Source organism: Equus caballus, chromosome 19, assembly GCF_041296265.1.
Source record: "Equus caballus isolate H_3958 breed thoroughbred chromosome 19, TB-T2T, whole genome shotgun sequence".
NCBI lineage: Eukaryota > Metazoa > Chordata > Mammalia > Perissodactyla > Equidae > Equus > Equus caballus.
The window spans coordinates 60,856,383-60,879,985 of NC_091702.1; the positions used below are offsets into that span (position 1 = coordinate 60,856,383).

The 23,603-nt window shown below is 37.9% G+C and overlaps 1 protein-coding gene across 10 annotated transcripts in view; it reads left to right on the forward strand.

Annotated features, from left to right (window-relative positions):
- CBLB (Cbl proto-oncogene B) overlaps positions 1 to 23,603 on the forward strand; it is a 194,880-nt gene that overhangs the window by 40,076 nt on the left and 131,201 nt on the right. Inside the window, exon 1 of one of the 10 annotated variants that reach the window (XM_070242891.1) lies at positions 2,224 to 2,448. The exons of 6 other annotated variants lie outside the window; for them this stretch is intronic. The gene's annotated coding sequence lies outside the window, so the exon portion shown is untranslated. Of the gene's footprint in view, positions 1 to 2,223; positions 2,449 to 22,327; positions 23,000 to 23,603 lie in introns of those variants that run through there. 3 more of the 10 variants (XM_070242889.1, XM_070242890.1, XM_070242892.1) reach the window with 3 other exon arrangements.

Here is a 23,603-nt window from a genome sequence, read left to right on the forward strand (position 1 = left end):
ACCCCCCTAGGCCTTCTACCTCTCATTTCCTTGTACCCAGGAAATCTGCTCTTGAGCTTCGTTGGTATTCTCTGTTATTCCTACTCCATTCTTCTGGTTTCTTCATTCTCTTCAGGCTTTACTCATTTCCGTACCCAATTTGGATCATCCCATTAGTCATTAGCCAGATAGATCTGAGTTCAAACTCTGTCTAAGTTACTAACTGTGTAACTCAGGTAACTTACTTAACTTCCTTGTGTCTCAATGTCCTTCCTTGTAAGAAGGGTTTTGTAATATCCATCTAGTGGAGTGGTTGAGAAGATTTAGATAAGTATTGGTTAACTGCCTAATGTAATTCCAGGCAATTAGTGGTTATTAAATTAATGCGAGCTGCTTTTATCTTTAATGTTATTATTTGAGAAAATGATAAAAGATGATGAGAAGGTGAATGAAGTTGGGGGCAAAGTAATGGAGGGCTAAGGAATATGGATTTGATCTTCTAAATGCTGTGGAGAACCATTGTAGTTCTTTAACAGTGAAGTGGCACCATTTAAAATGCATGGGGAAGATTAATACAGTTTATGTGGTGGTGGTAAAGACTAGAGAATGGAGTAGGAAATTTGTTGGATTAAATACTGAAACTCTGGTGTTGCCAGGTTCGTGTGTCTTGTTTAATATTTTATCTCTTTTTAGTAGAGATCATGTTTTATACTGTATTGTTAGGTTTTGTACCACATGGGTTAACTACTTCTTAATGAATGACTTCATAGAGACCATTTTATGTAGCAAGTAAATGTGAGTTCATTTCTCTGGTCAAGGAGACAATGGATTTCTTTTGAAGTGTCTGCTACCTTGTTGCCCTCATTGAGTTGTGCAGTGAACTTGGGTCTCCATAACCAAAATTGAGGACATGTCATGCTGGAGCCATTTTAGAAGCCTAACGTGCTGGGTTTTAAACTTCAAAATCATTTGGATTTGTTGTTTAAGTGCTTAATTAAAGCAATTGTCTCAAAAAATTTATCTCTTATTAAATTGAGTTTGTCTAATTTCTACTAATTTATATGTTATCAAAATACTCTCAAAGATGCCATTCAGATTTGAAATGAAATATGAGTGGGAAGATTGGGGTTCACTTTGTGATGTGCATTGTTTGTCAGTGAATGTTCGTTAGTGAATGCCAGAACGTGAAGACTGAACGTCAGCCTTGGATGGTGACATAATGCTTCTTAAATTATTATCTTCACATCTCTTCATCGGGAACAGTCAGTCAAAAGCAGGGGATAATTTCAACTAACAGCAAAGCACTTTGTACCTTTAAAACGATTTAATGAGGAGTTGTTTTTAATCTTGAAACAGGCAAGAGTTATGTGGCAGTAAAATCTATTGTTAATTTACGTTACTCTCAAATGTTTACTAAGTCATTTAGTTTTTCATTGGTTCCTTCAACCTGCTGGTTGAGCACCTGCTCTGTCCCGGCCCTGCTTTCGTCACACAGCATCATGTTGAGTTCTTGAGCCTGATTCCTCTTCCGTATGGTTTAGAGAGTAGGCAGAAGACATCAGGAAAACTAGACTACTTCCACGTTTTGCTTTGAATGTCTTTTTCCGTCTCCCTGTTGTCCTTTTCCTCTCCTTCCCCTTTCCATCTCAGCTCCTCCTAAGTCTGAAAGGGAGAAGACGGAAGAGTGAAATCTCCCTCCCAGTGGCTGGTGTGAAGTGGGAGGATGTGGGAGCACCCCTGTGCTCAGTGCGCTCTCCCTCGTGGGGTTCCTGTGTTGCCTGAGCTGTCTCTCTCCTCCTCTCTTTCCACTGCCTGGAATTCCACAGTTGATATCAAAATCCTCTTTTAAGTTGTTATCCCTTAAGCCAGTTGTGAGTAGGAATGGGCTGTGTGGTGGGCACCAGCGAAGGGTACAAAGAAGAAAGGGGCCCGGAGAGTGCAGGGCAGAATTCACCAAAGACAGCCTGAACGTCACAGTTTCCTTGAACCACGGCTGTGTTTGTGGTATTCAACCCTCTTAAGGTGAGAGAAATATGTGCCATTTGGTTTAGGTTCTGGGTACTTGTTTGTTAACTAAAGTAGCCTTCCTTGGACCGCAGAAACCCAGCCCCTGGTCTATTTTACATGCATAAGCAGGGGAGGGGTTTGACATTTGAATTCCAGGCTGTGGTAACAGTCTCCACAACTAGTACCCCTTCAAGACCCCTTAGGCATACATTTGCCCTTTAAAGAAAGGAGACTGCTGCCACTTCACATTGATCCCTGAAGAGTAAGCAGGGCTGCGGAGGGAGTTCTGGAGAATTTGACAACGTGTAAATCTGGAGTTTGGGAAATTCTGAGGCTGCAGGAAAGAAACACCACTAGGCTTAAGTTTAAGATTCCCAGTTAGCTGCCTGCTCCTCAAGAGGACTGATGATGGAGAGAAGAGTTTTGAAAGGGGGAGTTTTAGAGAACCTCAGAGTTCCGAAGGTAAAGTAGGAATGGTAACAGTGTGGGGAAAAATGGGGAGAAAAGGGGATTTGGGTTTTTTAAAGAAGAAAAGTATAGTGGACTATCTAGAGTCAACTATTGCTAATTAGTAGTAAGGCCAGAGTTTGGGGGGGTCATTGAGGAAGGAGAGAGTGGAGAAATGATGAGGATGGAAGCCCCATGGAACATGGTGGGGTGCTTGTGCCCTGGGCAGCAGAGGATTTCTGGGTGCGGAGCTTAGGGGACGTTGGCACCTTAGAGCTCAGCACAAGAGAACATTACGTGAAACTTGAAACAAAGAACGTACTTGTGACCAAGACAGAAAAGCATCCTCCATGTCAAAGGTCACCACTGCCGCGGTGCATGGCTCGTCCATGGTGGGCAGTAGGAAGACTAACCCAGTGGGAAAGGCAGTACCTTGTTCATCAGAGTGCAGGTGACTGACTTGCAGGGATTTGGAATAGATTGATTGATTTGGAAGTAGGATATAAGTGAATTAAGGAACATGAAGTCTTCTATGTGTTTCCTAAACTGATTACTTTGAACTCAAGATTTTCTTGTAAAATAACAATAGTTTGTGGATCTGAAAATGTCTATGCTGAACTGCTGTGGTTCCGAAGGAGTCTGGTGGAGCAAGAGGAATGCACATCCCAGTGGTTGAGTCTGGAGGGGGAGCTGTCTTTCCCCCGTCTCCCCTTAGCGGTGGGGATGGAAGGTCTCCAAGAGAAGCAGAGATGGGATCAGGCCCGGGAGCCTTCTGTTCTGTGCAGTTTTGTCTGTCAGTGACACTGATCATAGCCAGAAACAGCTGTTTCAGTGAAGTTCAAACTTGCCATCTATTTTTGGTAGAAGCAGGAAGAATGTCAGAGGCGATGTTTGAATTTTAGGGCCTTTTATAAGGGCCTAAGATAAAGCTGTTTAGACCTTCTGTCCTCTGTCATTTCACTTATCAAATACAAGCACAGCCTTTAATTTCAACACACTGAACTTCTCGGGATGAATAGGGCATTGAACGGGTTTTATAAACAAGTACTTCTCTGAGCCATAAACAGGAACACAAGCAGCACGAAGATAGCATGTCAACAAGACGGGATATGATGAGAGGGGCAAGGCTGGAGAGCTCTCTCTGCTTCAGTCTGGGGAGCAACTCTCCTCTTTCATTTAAGGAGCAGTGAAGTTATAAATCAGAAAATGCTGGTGTCCCTACTAGCTATCATTCGGTTCTCTACACAGTGCTGCTGGGTGATTTGTGAATAATGTTATATGTTGGTTAAACACGTTGCTTTTTAAAGAAACCACAAAATGGAAAGACAAAACTAAATGGGAGAGAATTGTTTGGGTACTAAGAATAGCAGAGGAGACTTTGAAGAACATTTTAAATCCTGTCAGGTGGGAGGTTTCTTTCCCACCCATGTCTGAAGGGTCCTGCTGTTACCCTCACTCTAGTATTTTAGAGTTAATGGTTTGTTTACCTTGGCTCTGAGTGTGCCTGAAGGGACACTAACCCCCAACAAACGTCACTGAGTGAGAACATTGCTTTAGTTCACTCTGGGAGGGAGGAGATCCCATTCACAGTACCCAAAATAGAGAGAACCAGTTCATTCCAGAATTAACCAGCCATGGAAAGACTTAGAATCTCTGCCTGTTACCGTGCTCATCCTAAGAATAGGACCTGAGCTATCAGACTTCATAAGGAATGAGCAGGCCTGAGAACTGTTAAGGCATTTTCTTTCTTTCACATTCGCCAGCTGTTTTTGAGCAGCCTTCCCGTGCCTCTCGCATTGAGAGATATTTAGCGTTATCCCATTCAAAAGTGTAATTTGTTAAATAGGTTAAGCACTGTCACTCTGTGTGTGTGTACACACACCTTATGAATTTGTATATAAATGCATATAAATAAAAATAATTATAAACAAAAGTTATAATTGTAATTTATAGTAGCAAATGATAGAAAATCAGTTAAAGAAATTATACATAAAATATATAACATTTTGTACATAAAATGGAACATTTCCATTTGTAAAAATAATGAGTTGTATCTGTTTGTGCTGGTATGGAACAATTTTTAAGGTTTTACACAAAAATAAAATAAGATACAGACAGGTGTGTTTAGTATGGTCACGTGATGTGAACAGGGCTATATATGGACACACGTATTCACATCTATGCTTGTTTACATATGGACGGTGAGAAGAGGTGACAAGGAATGGAGTCATGACTTTGGAAATGAGAAGCTCTGTTTCTTCCTCTGAGATAGGAGGAAAGAGGAAGTTGGTTAAAGATATAGAGAAATATTGAAATGATGAAAAATTAGTTGAGGAAGAAAAAGGGTCAGTGAGCACAGATCCTACATATCTTTTTAAATGCACATTTCCGTGCCCAGGAATCCTGAGGAAGCAGGGTCGTTGGCTGGATGCTCGCAGTATCTTCTCGTTTGTTCGGGGAGGAGAGTACAGATGCTTACTTGGCACTAGTACAGAAGTGCCACTGACCTTCGTAGTCAGGTTCTTTTTCTGTCTGCTTTGTAGTAATTTTTTTTCTTTTTTTGGCAGTAACAATTGTATGCATCTGTACTCTTATTGCGAAATTTTAACAATCTGTCTATAGACTGATTTCTGTGATAGGATGCTACCTGCTGGTAGAAATAGACAGCACTTACTAGTCAGATCGTTTGCCCTGGCACTTGACTTTTAGGAAGCTGAATGTGTACACGTTTGAACTGTCTGGCACTGAAATATTGCTGAGTCTCTTCGGCAGATGTTCACCATTCGAATAGTAGGTTGTCTCTGATCTTTAGGAGACTAGGATTATTGAATAATCTGAGCCAGGTGCCTAAATTATCTTGTGTTTGCATGTAAGGGACAGAATGAGTGCCTAGGTCAATTTTCTGAATCCTATTAAATTAGGAAATTAGAAAGAATGGAATATTTAATTCTTTTGGCATTTATATAAAAATTTAAGTGTTGGAGATCTTGGTGTCTTATGGATACCTCACAACCATTACTTTATATCCTACCTTTAAGGACGTAGGTAAAATATTTTCTTTAAACCAGATCTTATGAATCTCCATTGAAATTGTTGAATTATTAGTTTTTCTAAAATTAAAATTGCACTTTCACTAGTAAAGAAAAGGAGTGGGGAGTAACAAAGATGGAAAATAATCTTTCTAGGACTTTTTAAGTCAAATGAATTCTCAGGTTATCGTTCTGTTGATTTCCTTACAGTGGGGCCAAGTCTCGTTTTTCTATATGTATTATCTCGTGTAAAATTCTTAAAAACTATCCTAAATAATTTTTTTCTGTGCTCTTTGAGGTTTCACATTTTTAATTTTGTGTGTATGTGACATTCATATGACCTAATTATGGTGACTGGTTTAAAACAAGTGAGCTGATGTTCTCTCTCTAGGGTGCAACGAGTTGTTTTCCTTAATCACTATAAGAACAAAAAGGGGATGAGATGACAAGGGGAGAGAACTGTTCGTTGATGAGCATAAACCTTGGTATCTTGACCATTCATTTATATATGATCAGTTTTTTTCCTAGAATCAGATGAAATGTAGCTCCTCCCTCCCCTCCCATCTAGCTTCTGCTACATTAAACTCTTTCTTCTAGCTGCTGCTTTTTGAACCTTAATATAGTTAGGATAAACAGAGTTCACAAATAAAGATAATATTTTCATTTTAGGAATTTTTTTGTATGTAATAATAGGAAAATAGCTTATCAAAGGAATTTTGGAATTGTTTGATATTCTATATGTAGAGTGAGTAAAACTGAAAGGAAATGTGACGTCCATTTAAAGAATTTTGCCATATAGCAATTAGCTCAAAGTTCTGATGATATTACACTTCTAGAAATGAGAGTTGAAACTTTTCAGGAGCAAGGAAATCAAGACACAAAGAACACAGCCACAGAAAAACTATACTATTGATTACTTTTGACTAGAAACTGAGTTGTAGAACCACTCAGCTCAACACTGTGTAGAAACCAAGTTGTAATACCTACTTTCACCTCATTATATATTTTGACGAATCTATTAATTTGACTTTCAGAGAAACTTCATGCTCCAACTTAAATATTTGTGTTTATACTTCTAAAGTGGTTTCCACAATCGTGGACTATATTTAGCTGATGCATGAGTCTAGACCTAGTCAAGTTCTATCTAACATTTGCCACGTCTGTTTGGAGCATAATGGGGTTACTGTCTGCCTCTGAGTGGGAGGATTTCTGTTTTGCAGACTGACAGGTGCAGTTGTGCACTTAAGTCAGAGAGAATCGAGTTGAAATGGATTTTTTTTGCTTTCCTTTCACTCACTGCCATAGCCAGTTTCTTTGAGGATCTTTTTATAAGTCAATAGCATGGGCCAAATCCTCACTTTTCTAAATCCAAGTCTGTAGACTCCGATTTGTCTATACCCTGTGCTTTGTAAACTACTAAAAGGTCTTAAAGTGATAGAGTAGCTTGAAATAGCTGTATACCCTATTGTTTATAATTATTTAAGTAAAACTAACCTTCACAATTATCTGTTTTTCTAAACTTCTGTAGGCTTTTCACATTTTAATTTATTGGTTGAAGAATTCTTACAGTTTTTCTTGTATTTAGAATTATTTAAACAACATTTGCATTAAATTCAGGGGTAATACACAGTTGTGTTTATGGCATATTTATCAAAAGTAATCAAAATCATCCATGAATTTTTTTGCTTTTAATTTAATTTTGACTTTTAATTTGTTGCTTTAATTTCAAAAATGTCAGTGCTGTTTCTTAGCATTTTTTTGACGTGAAAAAACTGTGTAGTCATTGTGCTTGATTTTAAATTGCTCTCTTACTTTCAGTAGGGAATACTGTTAACATGAAACCATTTGATTACCTTTTTAATGTCTCTCCAGTTTCCCCAACAACTGCATTGTAAATACCTAGAGATTTTATGTCTCAAGGCTTCCTTTTTTCTTTTCCTTCAAAGCTTCAGTACATGGTTGTGTATCCTAGTTGTTAGTTTAATCCTTATGTGAGCTGCTGCCACAGTATGACAACTGACAGATGGGTGGTGTGGTTCCACGACTAGGAAACAAACCCGGGCCGCAGCAGTGAGAGCACCGAATCTTAACCACTAGACCACCAGGGCTGACTCAAGCCTTCCTTTTATCAGTGCAGGAATATAATCTCAGTAAGGGTTGATTGTTTATGACGATGGACCATTGAAATTAATGGCTTATTTACTAAATTGAGTTATGGAATGAAGAGTTTTTATGTTTGTCTAGAATCTGATTTTACAAGATTATGACTGTAAATACATTTTATTATTTCCAACCTATGAATTTCCATTCTTTGGAATCATTATTGTCTGAAGTTTTTTTAGGACAAGTTTTCACTAATTATGACGAAGTTTGTGGTATTTTTTAAAAGCCACTTTAGTAATGTTGTGACATATTTAAATGAAAGCACATGGATTTCTGGAAACTATAATATTTAAATGAGATTATATAATTAAACCTTTTGAAATAATAATTGTTTATTTTCACAAGTGTATTTTTATTCCTGGAAACAAGTTTCATCATCATAATTTAAAATGATAAATTGATAGACATAAAACAATGCAAATTAGATTTTATTGACTGTGACAATGTGTCTTGCTTTATGTATATGTGTATGTAATACCTTGGACACTCAAACTGCATAGTAAGTATCAGCTTCTTTCCTACATCAACCTGAAAACTTGCATTAGTCACTTTTCTGCCTGCCTTTATTGCCAAACTAGTGGTGTACACAACTCTAATTTTCCTAAACAATGCCTTCTGCTGTTTCTTGCATTTGGGCTTCAGTATATTCCAGTTTTCAGAACTTGCCCTGAGATTTCCTTTGACCTTACTGTTCAGCTCAGTGGCTTGGTCTCCGCTGCACTTCCCACTGGTTTCTGAAATACTCACTTCTCTGGTTTTCAGTAACATTGTCTGTTTCAGTTCTTTTCTTACCTCTGAACTATTCCATCTGCATTCCTCTTGTTGGGTTCTCTTCCTCCCCAATGCCAGTGTTCCCCAAGGCTCAGTCTCTCACCAAGTCTACTCTCTTCTTCCTGATTTCATTGAACTCTCGATTATCATTGTCAGGCTTATGGTTCTCTTGTCTCTGATTCTTTCTGTTCAGCTTGGGTCTAGTTCAGCATTGCCTGTGGAACCTTAAATGAGTGTGCTTGGAACTCAGCACATCATCTTATATTAATTGGCCTGAGCTCCTCTTACTCCCCAACATCCTGCTTCTGTTAGTGTCATCAAGCTTCAGGTCATCTGTGACTACTCATTCATCTCTTTCTCCTCTTCATTTAGTCCCAAGTTCTGTTGAGTCTCTTCTCCCTTAAAAATAATATTTGCTGCTGCTGCTTGTTCCCCAGTCTTGCAGCTGTGTTATTTCGGCCTTCCTTCCCTCTCTCATGGCTAGATTATTGTAATGGCTGGCCTTCAGCATCTTGTTCCTCCATTGCGCTAAAGGTAGGGAAGTCTTCTTTGTTATCGGATTTACTTTGCATATCCCATCTCATTTCTCACTACTCTGGATTTGTCTTCATCGCTTTTTCATTCTTTCATAATCCTAGAAACATGTCATGCTAATTCCTGTCTCTGTGCCTTTGGTTATGGTTTCCCCTCCCACCCATCTGGAATCTTGCAGATTTCTCCTTTTCCTGAGCCTGGTTTAGCTCTTAAGAACTGATACCAATGTATGTCAAAGTATGCTTTGTTTTACGTTGCTTGCAACTGTGGCAGACTTGTGACTTCACTTGAAATTCATATTCCTTTGGCAGAGATCATTTACTTTTTGGTGTCCGTGCAGTAGTGCTGGGCCCATATTTTGGTGCTCAGTAAACTTGACGGTTTACAAACTTGACTGAATTAAGGAGGTGATAATTCAACTTTCAAATACAGACTTTGTTTCTTAGAAGCACTTAACTTGACTTTAGATGAAGAGCCCATGGATGCAAAGACATAAAGTGGAATTCAGTGTATGCACAATTTACTCCTGTTTTTACTTCTAGAAGATCCCTTTTGCTTCTCTTTTGTTGTAGTCGACTTTCTGGAGTGCTTTTATTTTTAAAAATGTATTTAGCATAGGGAATAATGAATAGCATTTGTAAGAGTTCCATTAATGCACCCGGAACCTTAGGTGTACCCAAGAGCTTAACATAGCAAAATTAAGCTTATGAAGAAAGAGAAGCTTATGTGCAAATATGAAGATTGGGCAAACCTGCTTAGCAGTTGTCTAAGTGGTTTAGGTGAAATTAATTGACAGATTTGCTTCAAGTGGCTTTGGGGAAGTCAAGTTGTTCTTATTAATTTCATAGTTTAACAAAGTAGAAAACATGATTAAATCGGATGATGCCATGCAGTCTGTGTATGTTTCAGTGGCACTGATAAAAGTTATCATTGATATTCCATTGTAATAGAAATCTATTAATAGCCTTTCTTCCTGTGGATTTGCTTATCATCCTTAAATGGATGCTTTTATTTCTCTCTCTTTTACTGTCACACTCAAAGAGAATGAAGATATTTCTGTCACTCATTCAATAAAGACATGGTTACCACAGGTGTATAAGGCACTCTCCCTAGATTTAAAGCTCAGTTGCCCTGAAGGAGTTATGAAATTAAGGAAATAATGTAGGCATACAAAAGACAGTATCATTTTGCATAGAAGAGTGATGAAAAGTGCTTTGAAAGAAGCATAAAGAAAGAGCTTTTGAAGAGGGAGAGATTTCTTATGTCAGGCTGGCTTGATCATGGCGAGTTTAATGGAGAGCATTTGATTCCAACCTCCGAAACAGGTGGGATCTTGGTGAGCAGAGGATGGGAGATGGGAGGACTGCACTGTGCCAGGCCCAGGGGCAGCAGATAGAAGGTCTGTGGTAGTCCGAGGGAGGGGTAGAAAACTTAGCTCTGGAGGTGAGTGATTGATACCAGATCTTGGAGGTACCTGAATCTTAGACTAATAAATATGCCTCACATTCATTGGGACATGAGAAATAATTGAAAAGCCGTGATGTTACCAGAGGTGTGATTATGAGGATTTGACACCACTGTGCAGGATAAATTGGAGTTAGATGAAGTTGATAATCGGAACACTTCTATAGAGACTGTTGTGGTAATATAAATAAGAACTAATTGAAGCCTAAAATTTATAATAGTGCCGGTGAGAATGGGAAAGAAGAATGGGCACAAGAGTGACTTCAGAAGAATCAGCAAACTTGGTGTCACATCTCCTTATGCTTCCATGAATCTATTTATTCATTTTTTCAGCATGTTTTGTATACTTATACTATTTTCCTCAAATATGTCAATGGTGGGAGATACCTAATTGATTAAAAGATTTCACTTGTAGCATTGAAGTCTGTTTATTCTCATGACAAATAACTTAGATCAAATTTTTTACAGAATTTAAATCAAGTAGTAAAGGTACTACTTTGCATAAAACAAAACAAAGTGAAAGCAACAGTTTACTTAACCTCACTGATGCTTAATTAATCGATTTAGGTATATTGACAAATCTGCATATCTGTGTTCTATCTTGTAAATTTTATTTTTCATCAAATTATTTATTTTTCTTATTATCTTTGATGAACAGATAAACATAAAGCACATAAAAGCTTTAGTTGGGAGAATTTAATTCTGTCCAAAATCCTATTCAAATTTTGAGTCTCACTCCTTGATTTCTCAAATTCTGAGGCATGAGTGTTTGAGCATAAAAGCCAGATCATCTTTCTTTTCATTTTCATTATAGAGAAGTGAAAAAATCAAAATTGCTTAATTGAACTGCATTTTAAGCTAAGCTGCATGTAAGTTTCAACACCATCAATCAGTTTTCCCGTCCTAGGCTTCCTCTTCCTGGGAGAGTCTAATGGGCTTTGCAGGCAGCATATAGACAGCTTTTCTTCACTGAAATGCTGCCGTTGAGGAGGAGGAGGAGGAAGGCAGCTTTCCCAGCAGTGCCGAAGACAAGCGGCCGATTTCCTAAGAGTAGTTGAGTAATACCCAACTTGAAGTTCTTGTTAGTGAATTTTGTGGTGTAGACTCACCAGTTATCTCCTAATATTGGCTCTGTATGTGTAGCTGCTTCCTTGTGCCTCAGAGGTGAATTTTTCTTCACAAAATGATATATTCTCTAATATTTCTGTGATAAATTATAAATGCAATATTGTTTTTGGCCCCTGGGGACATAACCTTACAGACCTTGAACGTTGAATTTGTAATTGTAATTTGGACTAATATTTTAATAGTCAAAAAATGCTCATGTTTAGGAGTAGGAGAAATGATGGCTTTTTATAACTTTACTCAAAAAAACCTCTGCATAAAAATTACGTAGTAAATATAATCAAGTGGTTAAGGAGCACGCACCCACTTTGTATTTAGTAATAGAATAATCAATAACTGTTGTCTATAGTGGGTTTTCTTTTATTCCCATCTCTGTTATTACCAGTCTTTTAAAGTATTTTCTTCCATGAAAGAAGCCAACAGAGATAAGCCCTAAGATACCCATGTTGGAAATTCTGTTTGCTATGGTTAATTTGACTTCTTCCTGTTTTATGTTTGTGTTTGTCACGTACATAGAAAGTATGTATTATTATATAGTGAAATATTCTCTAGAGTTTTTTCTTTTTCTTTTTTTTGAGGAAGATTAGCCTTGAGCAAACATCTGCTGCTAATCCTTCTCTTTTTCCTGAGGAAGACTGGCCTTGAGCTAACATCCGTGCCTGTCTTCCTTGACTTTATATGTAGGACGCCTGCCACAGCATGGCTTGCCATGAGGTGCCATGTCCAAACCCAGGATCCGAACCAGTGAACCCTGGGCCTCCGAAGCAGAACCTGTGAACTTAACCACTGTGCCACTGTGCCGGCCCCTTACAGTTTTTTCTTATTTAATCATTTTGTCACTCTTCTTCCCTCCAGAGAAAATGGCCTACTGTTCTTATCGTCTTGTTTGTTGAGTTAATGGAATTTTATTCATTAAACAATGCTGTTTTTGTAGGATAGTTTTAAGTGTTTGAAATATCATTTTTTAATTCATATACTACCTTCTTCTTTGCTTCATCTTTAAAATGCAATTTGCCATTTAATTCTCTCAGTAGTTCTGAGACATAAATGGGCTTAATGATTTTATTTACATTTTATAGATAAGAAAATTGATAGACTCTCAGTTTAAGTGACCTGCCTAAGAGGACTATGTTAAAATAAGAAATTAAGACTGAAGTTAAGCTATTGATTTTATTTAGAACAGTAGTCAAGGAGAAACTTGGCAGTTTTCCTACATACAACTTTTCTAGAAACAGGAAGAACAAAGAAGAGTGTCAAATCTTTGATAGGTCTCCAATCTTTTTTTTTTTTTAAAGATTTTATTTTTTCCTTTTTCTCCCCAAAGCGCCCCGGTACATAGTTGTATATTCTTCGTTGTGGGTCCTTTTAGTTGTGGCATGTGGGACGCTGCCTCAGCGTGGTTTGATGAGCAGTGCCATGTCCGCGCCCAGGATTCGAACCAACGAAACACTGGGCCGCCTGCAGCGGAGCGCGCAAACTTAACCACTCGGCCACGGGGCCAGCCCCGATAGGTCTCCAATCTTAAACATCATGTATGAGTCTGGGTCTGTCCCTTATCACCCCTCTAGCTGCATCTCACTCCAGATGTCCCTTGTTCTTTGCTGTGTCCACACTCTTTTGCCCAGTCCCTTGGAATCACTGTTTGGCACAGTGGCATTGTGACTTTTATTTGCATGATAGTTTGATTCCTGCCTTTCTCACACTGTCCTGTAAATTCTGCTATGGTTCTCATGTGTCAGGGTCTGTTGTTAGTCACTGTTGTACCCACAGTGACTAGCATGGACATCAAGGCATGCACATCCTCAGTCAATACTTGTTGGAGAGTAGATAGGTATATGAAACTGTATTTGCTGAAATTTCCTCCATAGTATTTTAGCATTTATAATCAGCTAGTCATCTTTGTGAGTGTCTGCATTTTCCTATTGTCCTCTTTGCTCTGTGTGCCACTAACTGCAAAACAGTAAGATGGGTATCACTGGTAGGCTTCAGTCATTAGAGCGTAAGTTAAAACAACAAGCAAACAAATAAGGAAGTAAAAGAAGGGGGAATGGAAGAAAGGGAGGGAAACCAAGTAGAAAAAAAACCATTGATTTTTACAGGTTTACAGAATTTCAGAGCTGGATGGAATATTGGAATTTATCTAGGCAAATCTTTGTTTTTTGTTCCAACTTTTTAGTTTGAAATTTTATCCAGTCTCCCCCAATGTTAACATCTTGTGTAACCACAGCACAATATCAATAGCAGAAAATCAACATTGGCATCATCCTCAGAGCTCATTCAGATTTCTCCAGCTATGCGTGCACTCATTTGAGTGAGTGAGTGTGTGTGTCTGTAGGCCAGTCATTTTTAAGATGAGAAAGTAAAAGTTTCTAGATCGCTTCAGTGACTTGCTCAGGTCACCAAAGGAGACAAAATAACTGCGTCTTAAACTCCGTGTTGCTGTGGAATTCTATCATAGAATTCTGCAAGTGTCAAGGATTGTTCACTAGCATTAGTGCCAGAATTTGACTCATCTTCCTATATTGAAAGATATTAACTATGCCTCTTAGCTAACTGTGTTCCTAAAAAACTTAGTTTTATCAATTTGGATGTAAGTCAAAAATTGGAATTAAAGCCCTACTTTTGTTTCTGCCCAGCAGGAGTCCTCCAATATACAGGGAAAAGCCTAATTAAAGTTTCCTGAAACTACTCTTTAATCACTTGGATTAGAATAAAAAAGAAATGTTTTAATCACATGCGTATCTGCTAATGCTTTTTTTCTTGTGACTAATTGCTTTGATAATAAAAAGTAGTAACAGAAGTGGAGTCTTAATGGATTTTAAACATGTGGTTTCTGAACTATATATGATACAGAATATATATACTTAATGCATTAAGCAGTGTTTTAAACTTAGACCTATGAAGTACTTGAAGCTTATAATTGAGCAGCGGGCAACCTTAGTAATTCCTAGAAGTAGCCGACCTTTAGACCTGACAGGAAGCATAAAGAAATTCATATAAGAGTTTGATTTGGTGTTGGAATCTGATCGAAAATCAAATTTCTTCCCGTGTTGCAAGCAGTTCTATTTAATCTTTTCTACATTTTATGATTGTAGAAAAATGCCTTATCATGATGGATTGTTTTCTCAAACTGTGGAATATCTTTGCTTGAGGTTGTTAAGTTTTCTAACATGTGACTTGACTAGAACAGTGTTTTGGTTTCCTCTGATTTTTAATTTTGAGGTTTAGAAGTAAAGTTTTACCAGGATTGGCTATTTTTCTGCTAAGTTCACCTTCTACCTAATTTGTTTTTGTGATTTCTCTCAGCTGGGCTAGTTGGTGGACTATGGAATATAGCTTGTATTTTTAAATGTGTGACTTGTACGAATTTAGAATAAAAAATATTAAACCACTTTAAATAAATCTAATTCACAAAAGTTAATTCTGGGTATTTTAATTGAGTGTTTTAATTTTTTGCAAGAAAATACTTTTTTTAAGATTTTGAGCCAAGAAACTTTTATTTTAGTAATAAAATAGGGAACATTGTGGTGAATATAATTAGAAATGAAAACTATGTCATTACTTTTATTGAATAAAAATGAGGGAAAAACATTTCCCAATAGGCAATGTCTTTGAATTGGCATTATTTCCAGGCAGCATTGATTTTAAACGGGCATAAATCCACAGTAAAACCAGTTTCACTTACTTTGTAGAGCTCCTGGTAAGACTTAAAGTGTGTTTCTGGGTGTATGCCTTCTGTACTCAGTGGAGCATTAGCTTGGATTTCTTCTTCTTGAAGTCAGTGGAGAGTTCTAAAGTTTCTTTTTATTTTCTTCTAATGTCTACAAATGTGTTTCTCTAGGCATTTTAGACTTGCTATTTTTGCTATCCTGGTTTATACTTAGTTATTAGGGAGTGCTGATTCTCTGTTTCTGAATGTTCCATCTTCATTTTTCACTGAATCTCTTCATTTCAGAAGATGATAATGGGACATTAAAACCACATGCGTAAGTTACCATTGCTTCATTGTTTAGCTACATACCATTAAACAGTGTACGTGACCTTTGCCCCATCTGAGCCCTCATCTGTTTGGGAAAGCAGTTAACCACCCAGCTTTTGCAAAGGAAAACAATAAGAACAGTGTTTGGCAGTTTGCTGGAACTGTCTGGGATTTGTACACAGCCCTATCTCCCAGTCCTTGATTTTATGACTCTTAATAACCGTAAACAAGAGTGAGCATAAAGCAGACCTTTCACTAGACATGTTTGAATTTAAATAAATGCAAGATGGTGGTGAGGTTATTATTTTCTTTTTATTGACTATGCCTTTTTAGAGAAGTTTTAGGTTCACAGCAAAATTGAGGGGAAGGGACAGAGATTCCCCATGTACTCGCTGGCCTCACTCAAGCACAGCCTCCCCCTTATCAACATCCCCCACCAGAGTGGTGCATTTGTTATAATTGATGAAGCTGCATTGATACGTCATAATCACTCAGTCCATAGATCACATTAGGGTTCACTCTTGGTGGTGTACATTCTGTGAGTTTGGACAGATGTATGACGTATCTATTATTATGGTATCATACAGAGTATTTTCAACTGCCTAAAAATCTTCTGTTCTCTACCTATTCCTCCTCCTGGCCAACCAACCCCTAGCAACCATTGATCTTTTTTATTGTCTCCATCATTTCGCCTTAGGTTATTCTTTTGCTTGTTATTCTTGACAGACTATGTGTATGCTTAAAAATAAGAAGTCGTCAGAAGGCACTGTTTGTAGGCTTATGAGTGGCCAGGTGACAGATGCGTCATACTGAGCTGATTTTACCATCTCGTGCTAACCCTCTGTCAGCTGTTAGGCTTCCACATAGAAGTCAAGTGATTATTGACACAGTTTTCAAGTAATCGTATTCCATTGTGTCATTCAGTTGGACTATATTAGTAATCTCCTATGATTAAACTCAAGCATTGGGTATATTTATTTCCTGAGCTCTTCATAGATGGAATGTGTTGCTTATATACTTTTTTTTTTTTTAACTACTTCTGATTTTATTGTAACAAAGTAGAGTAATGAAACCAAAGTTCTTTTTTTTTTTTCTGCTGAGGAAGATTAGCCCTGAGCTAACATCTATCTCAGTCTTCCTCTATTTTGTATGTGGGTCACCGCCATAGCATGGCTGATGAGTGGTGTAAGTCTGTGCCCAGGATCTGAACTCATGTACCCAGGCCGCTGAAGCAGAGTGTCAAACTCAATCACCACGCCAGGGGGCTGACTCCTGAAGTTATTTTTTAAAGATTTGCTTCATGTGTATGTTTGTCTGTTTTCATCTGACTCTCTATTCATTCGTTTATCTGAGTATCTTCCTATACATTCATGGCTGTATCACCATTGCCCAGAATTGTGCATGTTACCTGAACTCGATAAATGTTTGCTGAGCGAATGAATGAATGAATGAATCTACTGAAATAGCGGGTCATTTTGTGTTTTCATTTAAGCAGCTGCAGAGCGTTGATGCTGGTCTTATAATCTAAAAGCTACAATGAAACTAGCTAATGCATTACTTAGTTTTAGAAATTTGTCTTAATTTACTTTCAGTGCTCCTAGTGTTTGGATATAGTTTAGTCTTGGATTTGTCCTAAAATAATTTTTAAATTGTCACATGAAAGTATTTACATCAATACATACCAACCAAATAAACAACAGTTTTTGGAAATACTGGTAATGAATAATATCTACTAGTGCTATTCTCATCTTAAAGTACTTTATCCTGAATGTGTGTTATTGTTGGTGCCTCAAAGATTGAGATCTAAGTCATAGATTTTATCTTTAACCAAGTTGTTATTTACTATGTACAAAGCATGTGGGACAAAACAAAGGAAATAGAAATTATGATTCCTGTTTTTATGAAACTTGAGTATAGTTGGATGAAAACAGTACAATGACATAAGAAAGTCTACGATATAGCATGAAACTGATATAAAGTTCATATTATGAAAACACAGAGTTTGCCTTAATGAGATCTCTGGTGAACAAATGATTACTTGAACAGCTTACAGCTAAAAGAGATGGCAAAACACGTGCACATACAGATCCTTAGAGAAAAAGTATTACTAAGGAGTATGGGACAGGGATTAGGCATGACAGAAAGTTGGGGTGGGGAGAATAAAATTAATAATTTAGCTTAGTCTTACAGTTTTATCCTTATACTCTAAGGATGTTTAAAATAAATTTTATTTTTTTAGGGTTCTGAAGTATTTTAACAAAAACACCTTTTTAGATGAAAAATTGAAGAATTTTCTTAGAAGGATGAGAAATAAATTTTGTTATTTACATTTATGTGGAAAATACTTTTGCTATCAGTTTTGGAAGGCTCAGCAGAAGGAAATTGTTAGTACCGAAACCTAAATAGCCAAGCTGGCCAAACAGACCCAGGATCAGCAATATCTTTTGGGACAAGTTTTGTAATCATAGGTTCCTTCTTGGTGGCTTGTCTTCTGATTTCATTCCATAGTGCAGTGACTGATTTACTGCATACACAGTGATAGTATAATGAACAAGAACTGATTACGGTATCTTGAGATTCCACTTCTGGTCCTGGTTCTCTTTCCAACCGGTTGTGTGATGTCAGGCAAGTGTCCTGCGTTACTTATCTCGAAATTCATGGAGTTACACCACATGATCTCTGCAGTCCTTTCTAGCTCTGTATTGATAGGTTAGATTCTGCTTCAACAGCAGTAATTCTGAATAATCTTTGTACTGACAGCAGAATCTTGAGAAGGATCCCAGTTGCTTATTTCTTTCTGTTTAAAGCAAATAAGATTTTTGTGTTATGATTGTAAATTCTTATTATTCTTTGTAAGATATATGTATAAATGTATTTATACAAATATATTTTATCTATTTATGTATTTGTAATATATTTTATGGAAATATGTATGTTATTTCTCCCTTAATTGTATATGTCTCTCTGAATATTGTGATATTATTTCACAAATAAAACTACTAAAACTGCTTACCGGACATATACCCAATTCTCCGGATTCTTTACCAGATTACACTGCTAGTTAGTACAACCATTCAGTTGTCAATAATGGAAGATATCTTTACCCATCATGAGTTTTTGATGAAAACTAGAATCTTTAGGAAAGTAAGTGATTAACCTTTCTGTAAAATTTTATCTGGTAAAATTTATTTCAGTGAAATTTGGATGTATCAATAGAAATTTACTTAGAAAAGTTGGAGTTTCCCTTTGTATAATGGTACTCTAGTAGATATATGTATGATGCATCGCCCTATGCACTAATTGACATAAATATTTAGTTTGGTATTTGTTTCAATCAAAACTAAGTCATTATCATAGTTAGACAGCAAGTAAGCCTAAAAGAGTCTTAATTCGTGTCTCCGAACAGCTCTATAACAGTAGCTTAGTAGTTCATATAGTTCCATTTTTAGTTTTGTAATGAAAATGAAAGTTGCTTTAAAAAAATTTTTTTTGCAAATTTTTGGAAGCAACAATGAATGTTTTACACAAATCCATAGCTGGAATTGGCCTCATTTATGTGTCTTTAATTCTGGTAAATTAAGATTTAGTTTCTAAACATTTCTATCTTGTTGATCTATATTTTAACAGTTTTCAGATTTTTTTCGCTGTCTCTTTTTGAAATTTCTACCCATTAATTTTTAACTTTAAAAATAACCTGGTGGAACATATGCTGTTTCCTGTGGCACCTCTTTTCTTTGAGTTGCTTCTCAGCCAGCTGTTGGCAAAGCTGAGTGAGGGGTGAAGGCTCCTCATGGCTCTGTGACCTTTAAGGAGAAAAATCCGCTTGCTGAGAGCAGATAGGGGTTGCATACTCACTCCGGCTTTATGAGAAGTTTAATGAGTCAGTTCATTAGACCATATAAATAAAATAACAAGTTCTATTTTTGCTTTCAAGTAAAGTTTGGTGAATATTTGAGAGTAGAGGCAGCTTCCCTTGGAGGGCTGAGTTTCTTGTCCTGAAATATCATTTGTTTGGTAAGGACAGTTATGTTTGTTGAGACCTCTCCGGGCAGAAGGTGTCTTGAGTGTATATAGAAGTTAATTCATTTATTCATTAACTCAACACATGTTATGTGTAATGCCATGTTAAAGTGAGAATTAAAAATCTCTTTGAATTTCTGAGTTTATAAAACTGGAACAAATTTCACTTATACTGTTCTTACTTAGCAAACACTTATCCTTTTGACAAATTTCATTCACACTGTTCTCATTTAGCAGACGTTTATCCCACTGAGTCCCCGCTACGTGCAGATCATGGGAATGGGTGCTGTGGGAACACGGTGGTTAACATGACCTGCTTCCTATCCTTAAGAATCTTTTTTGTTCTGTTTTTTTTTTTTTTTTTTTCCTTTTCCTCCCTTTCTCCTTTCCTCTCTTTCATTCTTTTGTTCTTTAAAAAAGAATCATAGCAGAGGAGACAGATAGGTGAATATAATTCAAGGGAAGAAAAAATATAAAGGCTGCACTGCTGATCCTGGCAGAGTGGATGGGGCTTAGAGAGCAGGGGGGTTCATTGCAGCTTTGGGGCTGGTGATGGCCTCACTAAGGGTTGAATGGATTTGGGCAAGCACCGCGCAAGGGAGGAGTCCTGCAGTCTGAAGCAATGGCATGTGTCATGAGAGGGGCTTCTGAAGGTACCTGGCATTCCAGGGAATTCCAAGTAATAGTATAAGAAGTTGGCTGAGATGTTTTAAGAAGAGATGTAATGAAAATTAAGGCTGGGATTGTCAGTTCAGGCTAGAGAGAATGAATACCATGCTCAGAAATGTGAACTTTATAAAAATTAGGATACCATTGACATTTGTTTCAGGAGGTGAGTGAAGTGATCTACCTTTAGAAAGATGATCGTAGGAAAAGCATGGAAATGTATCAGGGGGTAAAAGGGAGGCAGGGGAACCGATGGGTGCCCATGGCTGTCATTTGGGTGAGAGGTGGTGGGAGTCTGACTCTGAGGCACAGTTATTGTGGTGGTGGATGTAGAAGTTGCTGTGCGGTGAGGAAGAGGAGCTGCTGGATGTAGAGTTGCTTATTTTTTTTGAGGTAGTTGGCAGTGAAGGGTATTAGAAGTGGAACGCTCTCTCACTTACGGAGCAGGGACAGAGGGACTCTATTCTGCTACAGGAGAATATCTAAGTGCATTCAAGGATTCTTAAGGAGCAGCCAGAAACTAAAGAAAAATGGAAATAAAGCAACAGATAAAACAGAAGGTGCGAGCAGATGAGCTAAAGGACAATGGTGTCCAATAGAAATATAATGCAAGGCACATGTCATTTTAAATTATCTAGTATCTGTATTTAAAAAATAGAAAGTAGATGAAGTTAATTTTAATAATATATTTTGTTTAACCTGAAATAAAATATCTAAAATATTATCATTTCAACATGTAATCAATATAACAAATTCTTAATATTTACCTTTTTTTCATACTAAGTCTCAGAAGTGCAGTGTGCTTTTGCCCTTACGGTAGATCTGGGTAGACTAGCACATCTGAATTGCTGAACAGCACGTGTGCTGAGTGACCACCCATGTAGGGCAGTGCCGGTTTAGGAAGTTGCTTTTTTTCAGTCATTTACATTTCTACATATTAAAAATGTTGGAGTTAGGGAGTTTGTGTGAAGTCAGAGTGCTATGTGAGAACTGCTAAGTTCGTGGAGTACAGTTGTAGCTTAAGAGAAAGAAGCACAGGTTCTTGGCTGCATGGGGGACACTTCCTGTCAGCGCTGCCCTAGAAAGCGCTCCTGTCATTGCATGGCTTGCCTGTTCCAGGCACTGCTCCTAGTTTCAAATATTTTTAAGCCAGCAGTACATTTTGGAGGGGAAAATGTAACTTGAAAAAAAGAGTATAATGAAGAAACAGGTAGCCACTTCAAGGGGTATACCACTATAAATTTAAGTTTATTCCATTATCTTAGAGAATATACCCCAGCTTTATTAACTTTGTCATATTAATCAACTTCAAGATGATCTTAATTTGATTTTTGACTAAGAAGGCACTGCTTTCCCTCCCACTACCCACCCCACCTGTTAGACTAATAGAACGGATAATTACAACTAGCACTTGCGAGACTTCTAGGACACAGCTGAGGAGGGCACGGTTGAGCTGGCCTTCCACTGTGCACCCTCCACCCCGACTTTCAGCTCGAGGAAGGGGGACGGCAGGGACAGAGTGCTTGAGGGGGCTCCTTTGTCCTGAGCTTTGAGGGTCCTGAGGAGGTGGTTCGCTCCATGAACATACACCCTGGAGGTCTCTCTGGTGCCCTCGACACTTTGCAAGGAGCTGTATTTAATAGCAAATAGCAGTTACGGTGGGGAAGCGGAGACCTACAAACTGCTGTACATTAGGGCTTGAAAGATAAATCTCAGGCCTCATAAATTCAGTGTCTCTTCTTCAGTAGCCTAAAGAAATACGTAGAGTTGCCTTCATTATTCTACAAATCGTGTATTCTAAATCTCTTGGGTCATTATCACAAGTAAAAATTACACATTGCAATAATCGCAACTAGCAAATTACCTGGAATTGCTTGCTCAGTGAATATGTTTCACTAACCAAAATTTGTCCATCAAATGACTGTGCATGAGAGCTATGCATAACGGAGTGCCTGCGAGCATTGGCTGGAGTAAAGACTTCGCTAGATTCTCTCATTTAATTTTCATCAGCACTACAGGTTTAGATGTTACCTCCCTCAGTATCTCAGCCAAAGAATTCTCCTGTTAGAATAAAGCAGTTAAATTCAACTGACGAAATCGAATACTGTATTAAAATATATACATATGTATTTATAACTGCCAAGAAAATATTTTCTTCATTCATATGTTAAGCCCCTTGCTAACTTCACTAAATTTTTTTTCCATTACTAAATGAAAGTTCCAATGTGTTTTAAATGTTTTAGGGAGCAATTAATTTAATAGTAGAATCCACTGATAGTATAAATGTCTGAGCTGCTTCCGCTGAGCTGGCTGCAGCCTGAAGTGCAGATTGAAAGTGTGTCTCGATGGATCCAGGCAAACATCTTCCTCTTTTCTCTTCTGACCTTGCCTCCCAAAACATAGGGACATGTGATGATTTTTATGGGTAGGCTCTTTTGGGATTTGAACTTTCTTTTCATCTTTTGCTCCTGGTGGTAAGTCCCTTGGAAACTGGGGACCTGCATTGGTAGCAAGTGTTTGCATGTGTGACTTAGGTATTTGGCACCCACACGGCACAGAACTTTCACTTAAGCTTTTAGTCGGCAGCTCTGGAGAGCGCTAGTTCCTAATCTCTCTTGGCTCATAGACACCTTTAAGAGTCTAGTAGAGACCATGGATTCTTTTTCTCAGAAAGATATGTGTAAGCACATGAACAATTCTGCATAAGGCCAAGGAGGCTTTAGTGAGAGTAAAAAGCAAACTGGGAACTGTTCCAGCTGGAGAGGACTGGATGTGAGAAGAAGGGACCCCAGTGGCTGAAACAGAAGCACCTTAGGTAACTGCAGATCGTGTGTGTGAAGGTGCAGTAAGGAGGGAGGCTAGATGCACGGGCCAAGAGATGAAGCAGGGCGGCAATCTGACAGCCAGCCTGATGTGGGCCTGTGGGGGTGTGGGAGTCTCTCCTGGAGGGATTGTAGATTTATGGCACATTAGTGGCTTGCTTACAGGATTATCTCGAAAATTATCAATATGATTCAGTTAATTATTTTTGGCAAATTGATATTCTTTATCATCTCTGATTCAAGTATGTATATTTTCCTTTATGTATTTGAAGAAATCTGTTTCGCCTTCCTCTTACAATCCAGGTAAGCTCTTCACCTTCCCCCAGTCATCCTGGGGTCTTTCAGGAGGCTGTGCTAGGTTACAGCTCAAAGCGTCATGCTGACAGAGGTGGAGTCCTCAGCTGGTCGCCATTTTTGAAGCATGTTTTTGAGGAAATCCTATTATTCTTAATTCTTAACCCTTAGGAGTTTTAACAAAGTTTATGTTGCTGTTGTTAGCAATGGAGTAGCTTAGAGTTGTCTCTAGCCCATATTAAAACAACAACAAAATTGTAAAGGCACCTTCAAGATGGGCAGTGGGCAGGCCCAGCCCGTTTT